The following is an 8,359-nucleotide window of genomic DNA, read 5'->3' as shown; positions in this document are numbered from 1 at the left end:
CATGGAGGTTAAAGAACACCCTACTAACGAATGAGTGGGTCAACCAGGCAATTAGAGAAGAAATTAAAATATACATGGAAACAAACGAAAATGAAAATACAACAATCCAAACGCTTTGGGATGCAGCGAAGGCAGTCCTGAGAGGAAAATACATTGCAATCCAGGCCTATCTCAAGAAACAAGAAAAATCCCAAATACAAAATCTAACAGCACACCTAAAGGAAATAGAAGCAGAACAGCAAAGGCAGCCTAAACCCAGCAGAAGAAGAGCAATAATAAAGATCAGAGCAGAAACAAACAATATAGAATCTAAAAAACTGTAGAGCAGATCAAGGAAACCAAGAGTTGGTTTTTTGAAAAAATAAACAAAATTGATAACCCTCTAGCCAGGCTTCTCAAAAAGAAAAGGGAGATGACCCAAATAGATAAAATCATGAATGAAAATGGAATGATTACAACCAATCCCTCAGAAATACAAGCAATTATCAGGGAATACTATGAAAAATTATATGCCAACAAACTGGACAACCTGGAAAAAATGGACAAATTCCTAAGCACCCACACACTTCCAAAACTCAAACAGGAGGAAATAGAAGCTTGAACAGACCCATAACCAGCGAAGAAATTGAATCAGTTATCAAAAATCTCCCAGCAAATAAGAGTCCAGAACCAGATGGCTTCCCAGGGGAATTCTACCAGACATTTAAAGCAGAGATAATACCTATCCTTCTCAACCTATTCCAAAAAATAGAAAGAGAAGGAAAACTTCCAGACTCATTCTATGACGCCAGTATTACTTTGGTTCCTAAACCAGACAGAGACCGAGAAAGAGAGAGAGAGAGAGAGAGAGAGAGAGAGAGAGAGAGAGAGAGAACGAACTACAGGCCAATGTCCCTGATGAATATGGATGCAAAAATTCTCAATAAGATACTAGCAAATCAAATTCAACAGCATATAAAAAGAATTATTCACTTTGATCAAGTAGGATTCATTCCTGGGCTGCAGGGCTGGTTCAACATTCGCAAATCAATCAATGTGATACATCACATTAATAAAAGACAAGAACCATATGATCCTGTCAATCGATGCAGAAATAGCATTTGACAAAATTCAGCATCTTTTCTTAATAAAAACCCTCGAGAAAGTCGGGATAGAAGGAACATACTTAAACATCATAAAAGCCATTTATGAAAAGCCCACAGGTAATATCATCCTCAATGGGGAAAAACTGAGAGCTTTCTCCCTGAGATCAGGAACACGACAGGGATGTCCACTCTCACCGCTGTTGTTTAACATAGTGTTGGAAGTTCTAGCATCAGCAATCAGACAACAAAAGGAAATCAAAGGCATCAGAATTGGCAAAGATGAAGTCAAACTTTCTCTTTCTGCAGATGACATGATATTATACATGGGAAACCTGAAAGACTCCACCAAAAGTCTGCTAGAAGTGATACATGAATTCAGCAAAGTCGCAGGATACAAAATCAATGTACAGAAATCAGTTGCATTCTTATACACTAATAATGAAGCAACAGAAAGACAAATAAAGAAACTGATCCCATTCACAATTGCACCAAGAAGCATAAAACACCTAGGAATAAACCTAACCAAAGATGTAAAAGATCTGTATGCTGAAAACTATAGAAAGCCTATGAAGGAAATTGAAGAAGATACAAAGAAATGGAAAAACATTCCGTGCTCATGGATTGGAAGAATAAATATTGTTAAAATGTCAATACTATCCAAAGCTATCTACACATTCAATGCAATCCCAATCAAAATTGCACCAGCATTCTTCAAAAAACTAGAACAAGCAATCCTAAAATTCGTATGGAACCACAAAAGGCCCCGAATAGCCAAAGTAATTTTGAAGAAGAAGACCAAAACGGGAGGCATCACAATCCCAGACTTTAGCCTCTACTACAAAGCTATAGTCATCAAGACAGCATGGTATTGGCACAAAAACAGACACATAGACCAATGGAATAGAATAGAAACCTCAGAACTAGACCCACACAAGTACGGCCAACTCATCTTTGACAAAGCAGGAAAGAATATCCAGTGGAAAAAAAAGACAGTCTCTTTAACAAATGAAACTGGGAGGACTGGACAGCAACATGCAGAAGGATGAAACTAGACCACTTTCTTACACCATTCACAAAAATAAACTCAAAATGGATAAAGGACCTGAATGTGAGACAGGAAACCATTAAAACCCTAGAGGAGAAAGCAGGAAAAAACCTCTCTGACCTCAGCTGCAGCAATTTCTTACTTGACACATCCCCAAAGGCAAGGGAATTAAAAGCAAAAATGAACTATTGGGACCTCATGAACATAAAAAGCTTCTGCACAGCAAAGGAAACAACCAACAAAACTAAAAGGCAACCAACGGAATGGGAAAAGATATTTGCAAATGACATATCGGACAAAGGGCTAGTATCCAAAACCTATAAAGAGCTCACCAAACTCCACACCCAAAAAAACCAAATAATCCAGTGAAGAAATGGGAGAAGACATGAATAGACACTTCTCTAAGAAGATGTCCAGATGGCCAACAGGCACATGAAAAGATGCTCAACGTCGCTCCTCATCAGGGAAATACAAATCAAAACCGCACTCAGATATCACCTCACACCAGTAAGAGTGGCTAAAATGAACAAATCATGAGACTGTAGATGCTGGAGAGGATGTGGAGAAACGGGAACCCTCTTGCACTGTTTTTGGGAATGCAAACTGGTGCAGCCACTCTGGAAAACACTGTGGAGGTTCCTCAAAAAATTAAAAATAGACCTACCCTATGACCCAGCAATAGCACTGCTAGGAATTTACCCAAAGGATACAGGAGTGCTGATGCATAGGGGCACTTGTACCCCAATGTTTATAGCAGCACTCCCAACAACAGCCAAATTATGGAAAGAACCTAAATGTCTATCAACTGACGAATGGATAAAGAAATTGTGGTTTATATACACAATGGAATACTACGTGGCAATGAGAAAGAATGAAATATGGCCTTTTGTAGCAACGTGGATGGAACTGGAGAGTGTTATGCTAAGTGAAATAAGTCATACAGAGAAAGACAGATATCGTATGTTTTCACTCTTATGTGGATCCTGAGAAACTTAACAGAAGTCCATGGGGGAGGGGAAGGAAAAAAAAAGAGGTTAGAGAGGGAGAGAGCCAAAACATAAGAGACTCTTCGAAACAGAACAAACTGAGGGTAGATGGGGGTGAGAGGGTGGGGAGGGTGGGTGATAGGTATTGAGGAGGGCACCTTTTGGGATGAGCACTGGGTGTTGTATGGAAACCAATTTGACAATAAATTTGATATTAAAAAAATAAATACAAAGCATATTGGATGCCCTCTTAACTATTCAATGAAATGGAATGTAGAATGAAATTCTACATCCAGAATATCTGTCAAGAAAAAAACAAAACAAAACAAAGACAATCATGGCAATGAATGCTTTGTATGTTTTAAAATTTCATTCTAGGTAATTCTAAAATACTTAATATTTATGGTATTATCTTTCCATTTTTAATGATTTTTATATATTCATTTCATGTTAATGTTCCCATATTTTAACATTTCCTTGTTCCCAATGTCTGTATCAAGTACAGAATATTTTTGCATATCACAGAAATATATAATCTTGTGACACTACATTAATCAATAATAAAAAATAACCATGCAAAAAATATATAGCTATTTAATAGATATCTACCAAATGAATAAACAAATAAATCAACCATGTTTATCATGATTAAAATAAATCATTTTAATAGTGTCCTCGTGTTCACTGCTCATTTCATGAGCACCACATAGATGTGTATAGAAAAAAAAATTACCTCTGAATGATTGGAGATGCTTCTATCATAAATTACCAAAATTTACAAAATATACTATTAAGATTTAGTAGACATAATTAGATTTTTGTGTGAATGCATTTTAACAATAGAGCATTTAAAACTGTACTGCATTAAATTCTATTGGTGCTTATTAGGGAATATAATGAGAACAGTTAAGATCATGAGATGAGGAACACCAAAATGATCACTTGATCACCAAAATCTTCTCAGAAAATATGCATCAAAAATTATTCTCAATACCTTCAGACCTATCATGAAGTTCAACATTTTCACCTGTTTTCTTGTGCCAGAAAAATGGAAATAAAATCATATGGTGAGAAAAGAAAGACAATGCATTGTGAGTTGGCAAAGGTTTTACTCCAAGGACTGAAATATACTTCCCCCAAAGAATTCCCACTGAGAAAGACATCCAGTAAATACTGAATGTCTAAAATGTGTCAATTTACCATTTTCCCCTAGAAACACAATGTCCTCTGCTAATCCTCATATTAATTTCCTCCTTTTGTGCTTCTATATACTTTAAAAATTTTATATAAATTCCACTTAACAAACAGTGTAATATTAATTTCAGTTGTACAATATAATGATTCAACACTTCGATACAACACCCAGTACTCATCACAAGTGTACTCCTTGGTCCTCATCACCTATTTCACTGATCCCCCCACTCACCTCAGCTTTGGTAACCAACAGTGTATTCCCTGCAGTTAAGAGTGTGTTTCTCGGTTTGCCTCTCTCTCTTTTTCCCCTTGCCTTACTTGCTTGTTTCTTAAATCCCACATGAGTGAAATCATATGATTTTTGTGTTTCTCTGACTGGCTTATTTGCTTAGCGTTATACCCCCTAACTCCAACCACATCGTTGCAAATGGCAAGATTTCATTCGTTTTTATAGCTGAGTAATATTCCATTGTATGTATATACTACATGTTGTGAGCTATGAACTTTGAAACTAAATTCTGATTTTCAGATATCAGAACACATAGGCAGTAAATTATTTGTACAAACTGAATTGCTTTACAGTAAACTGAACATGCATGTTCCTGAAGCATTATCTCTTCTTGAAATCCCTATCCTCCTCTTCTTTATCAGCCATAATCTCCATTATATTTTCAGCTCAAGTTTATTGAGTTCCACTAAATGTGTATTCCTAGAATTTGTACCATAAGAACACAGATTAGTTATATGTTGCAATTTTTTTTTAGAAGTGCGTAATGTAGTATGGATATGGACCAGTCAGTTGCCAATGGATATGACACAGAATTCCAAGAAAGTGCAGGATAAATGTGCACACAATATAACAAATTCACATGAAAATCTATACGTGATCACGTAAGCTTTTATAGTGTTTAGTTTCCAAATATTTGAAGTCTGTTTACCTGTCAGAAACAATAGGATCAAGAATTAGGCAAGGCGCGCCTGGGGTGGCTCAGTTGGTTAAGAATCTGACTCTTGATTTTGGTTCAGGTTATGATCTCATTGCTCATGAGTTCAAGCTCTATGTTGGGCTTTGTGCTAATGGCATGGAGCCTACTTGGGATTCATTCTCTCTCTCTCCCTCCCTCCCTCCCTCCCTGCTTCCTCCCTCTCTGCCCCTCCTTTGCTTGTGTTCTATCTCTCTAAAAATAAATAAATGAACTTAAAAAAAAACTGGGCAAGAAATAGACATCAAAAAATAATGGCCTGTATCAAGATGTGCAATTCTCACAATTATTCATAAACACCCAACATATAGAAAAAAAAATCTAAAAAATGTTTTCATCATGCTAGGCTAGATTGGGTTGCAGTAACAATATAACTTCAAAATCTGAACGCCCCAAAATAACAAAGGCTTGTTTTTGATTCATGCTACAAATTCATGTGGGTTAAGGGATTGGAGAAAAGGGGAGGAACATGTGCTGTGTCTCTCTACACTAGGACAAAGCTAATAGAACCTCCCCACCTGGGGCTGGTTGCCATGGCACAGAAAAAGAGGTTCTGACAAACTGTGCACTAGCCATTACAGCTTTGTCCCAGATGTGACACATAGAGCTTCTCAAGATTCATCCACCAAAGCAAGTCACATGACCATGATCAGTGCAAAGGGGATGGGAAAATTCAACCACCCTTCTGCCCAGACACGAGTCAGAAATATTTGGTGAGTAGCACTTGTATGTACATGTATGAATAGGTAATAGCTTAAAGGTTTTCAAATACTTAGATATCTGGAAAGTGCAGGTAATGTATCTGTAAGATGTTTTTTTTTTTTTCTTTCCTTACAGATATATTCAGCATCTTAACCTGAAAATCTTGGTCAAAATGCTACCACCTTAGTCATGCATCTTTCCATGGAATTTCTATTCTTCTCTCCCTTCATCTAATTCTGGTCTACGCAAGTTTAGCAGAATTAAATATATATGCAAATTTTAATGGGTTCCCTCCAAAAACATTAGTCAATTTTGCTTTACAGGGAGCAGAAAAAGTGAAAACGTTATATATCAATTATGTTTGCTCCTAAGGTTGTGTCCTTGAGTTAAGCCAGATAAACAAGTGGAAATTGTAAATATTATTAAAAAAACTGCCAGAAAAGTTGATTATGTTCTGAATTCCTTTACAATTGCCTTGGTGTTTTTTATATACAATTTTAAGTACAACAAACACTACCTAAAGTATTGCATTTCATTTATTTTTGGCATCTCCAGCCTGTTCTTGAATGATATAAGAATAAAGATGGCTAAACTAGTCATGGAGATGGAAAAGATAGTGCTTGCATCCTTTTCTGAAGATAGAAGAGGAGGCTTCTGAACTAAAAATATTATGTACGACTGTTGCCTCACATTTTATTATAGATGCTTTTATCAAACTAAAACAATTTATCCATCTCTGTATATCATCTTTTCAGTCCTTGCTAGTAAAAACCCTCACTTTATCCCAGAAACAAAGGAGGTGTAGATAAACTTCTCAGAGCTGTACACTCTTCCTTTTTATTTACATTATTTTAGATTTAAAGTAATCATTTAAAAGAGTTAATTTAATTCCTAATAGAATCTCATTCCTGTAACATTCTTCTCCATCCCCTCCAGGTTAATGCTGAAGAAATATCTACAAGGTTTCTTAGAAATTTGGACACAGTAAGGAGAAAAGAGTGTGCATGTCTTATGGGGAAGGGTAGTGGTGGTGATATTGGGCTAGGATTAGCCTAAAAGAATACTGTGTATAATAGGGCAATGAATCATCCCTGTCCCACAGACTCACACCCACCTCAGTACTTCAATCCCACAATCCTTTGTCTGTCTTCACTTGAACTTTCTAGGACTTGTAAAAGAAAGCTTGTGAGGTGGTGGGGGGGCATAAAATAGAGGGTCAGAGAGCTCTGGCAGCCTATTTTACTGGACAACCTCCCTCTCTCCTTCTAGATATCATCGAGAGGAGAAGCAAATTGGAGAGTCTGCTTTCTAGTTGTTTTGCTTTCTTGTTTTGGTCCCTAAAGTCATTAAAAACAGAAAGAGGAGAGAAAAGGTGAGAGAGGCACAGAAAGGAGAAGAGAGGTGTTGGAATGAGTTGTAGGCAGACAGATGAAGTCTATAAATAAAATGTGTCTTTTCTCTCCTGACATCTCACATAGCACTTTGTCATCTGGTCATGATCAGGTAGGCAAAAAGGGGCTGAGAAACACACCAAATTCTCCATGGGCTCATTGGATGTGGCTAAGAACACATGATGCCCAGAAAGGATACCATATTCACCCTTGTTTAGAGTTATAGAGCCACACTTGCCAGCCTAATCACCTCTCTGACATCAGGTATGGTTCCTGAGTGACAATGAAAGGAGGGTAGGTGGAGGAGCTTTCCAGTGGTTGGTAGGAAGCCTGAGTCCATGGGTGGTTCTGAAGGTCCCTGTCACCTAGAAACCAGAAAATGGGGTTGCTGGTGCTCAGTACACAGATTATCCAAAAGGCTAATAGAAAAGGTAGAGCATGGCATAGGCCTTCATGAAGACTTATCAGCAGCAAAAAAGCTACTTGAAAAATTTTGGATTTTGGTAGATTTAGAGGTCCCTTACTTTTATCCTTTACCTCATACAAGCTCAGCAGCACTCTACTGCTTATGTCCTTGTTTTTCCAGATACTCAGCAGGGTGGGTGACATGGGCTCCTGGGCAAAGATGAAAATTCAGATGGTGATGGCCAAGCCGAGGTCTTAGGGTCGTGACGTTATCCACTGGAAGATGAACAACTTGCCACAGACATTAAACATTGAATCTAGCTTTTCAACGTTCTTGTAGTTATGGTGCTTGAAGATACAATGTTCCTCTTCCAATGTGACTCTTAAGTACCTACATCAGAAGCAGGTGGGAAGGCCTTGACACAAACAAAGATTCAAGCAATGGAGATGAAGGCAGTGCTGTCTTTACTATCATTTCCTTGGCTTAGACAAATCATGGTCATGTCCAACAAAAGCTACATTAGTGATGATGACAGCAATGACAGAGAAGAGAGGCTAGCACATGCAC

The 8,359-nt window shown here is 37.5% G+C and overlaps 1 pseudogene; it reads right to left on the bottom strand.

Annotated features, from left to right (window-relative positions):
* LOC125926154 (serine/threonine-protein phosphatase 2A catalytic subunit beta isoform-like) overlaps positions 1-7,995 on the bottom strand; it is a 26,947-nt pseudogene extending 18,952 nt beyond the window's left edge.
* Between the last annotated feature and the right edge of the window lie 364 nt (positions 7,996-8,359).

This window comes from Panthera uncia, chromosome E1 (genome assembly GCF_023721935.1).
Source record: "Panthera uncia isolate 11264 chromosome E1, Puncia_PCG_1.0, whole genome shotgun sequence".
NCBI lineage: Eukaryota > Metazoa > Chordata > Mammalia > Carnivora > Felidae > Panthera > Panthera uncia.
The sequence above is the reverse complement of the archived record's forward strand: the minus strand, read 5'-3'. Positions and strand labels throughout refer to the sequence as shown.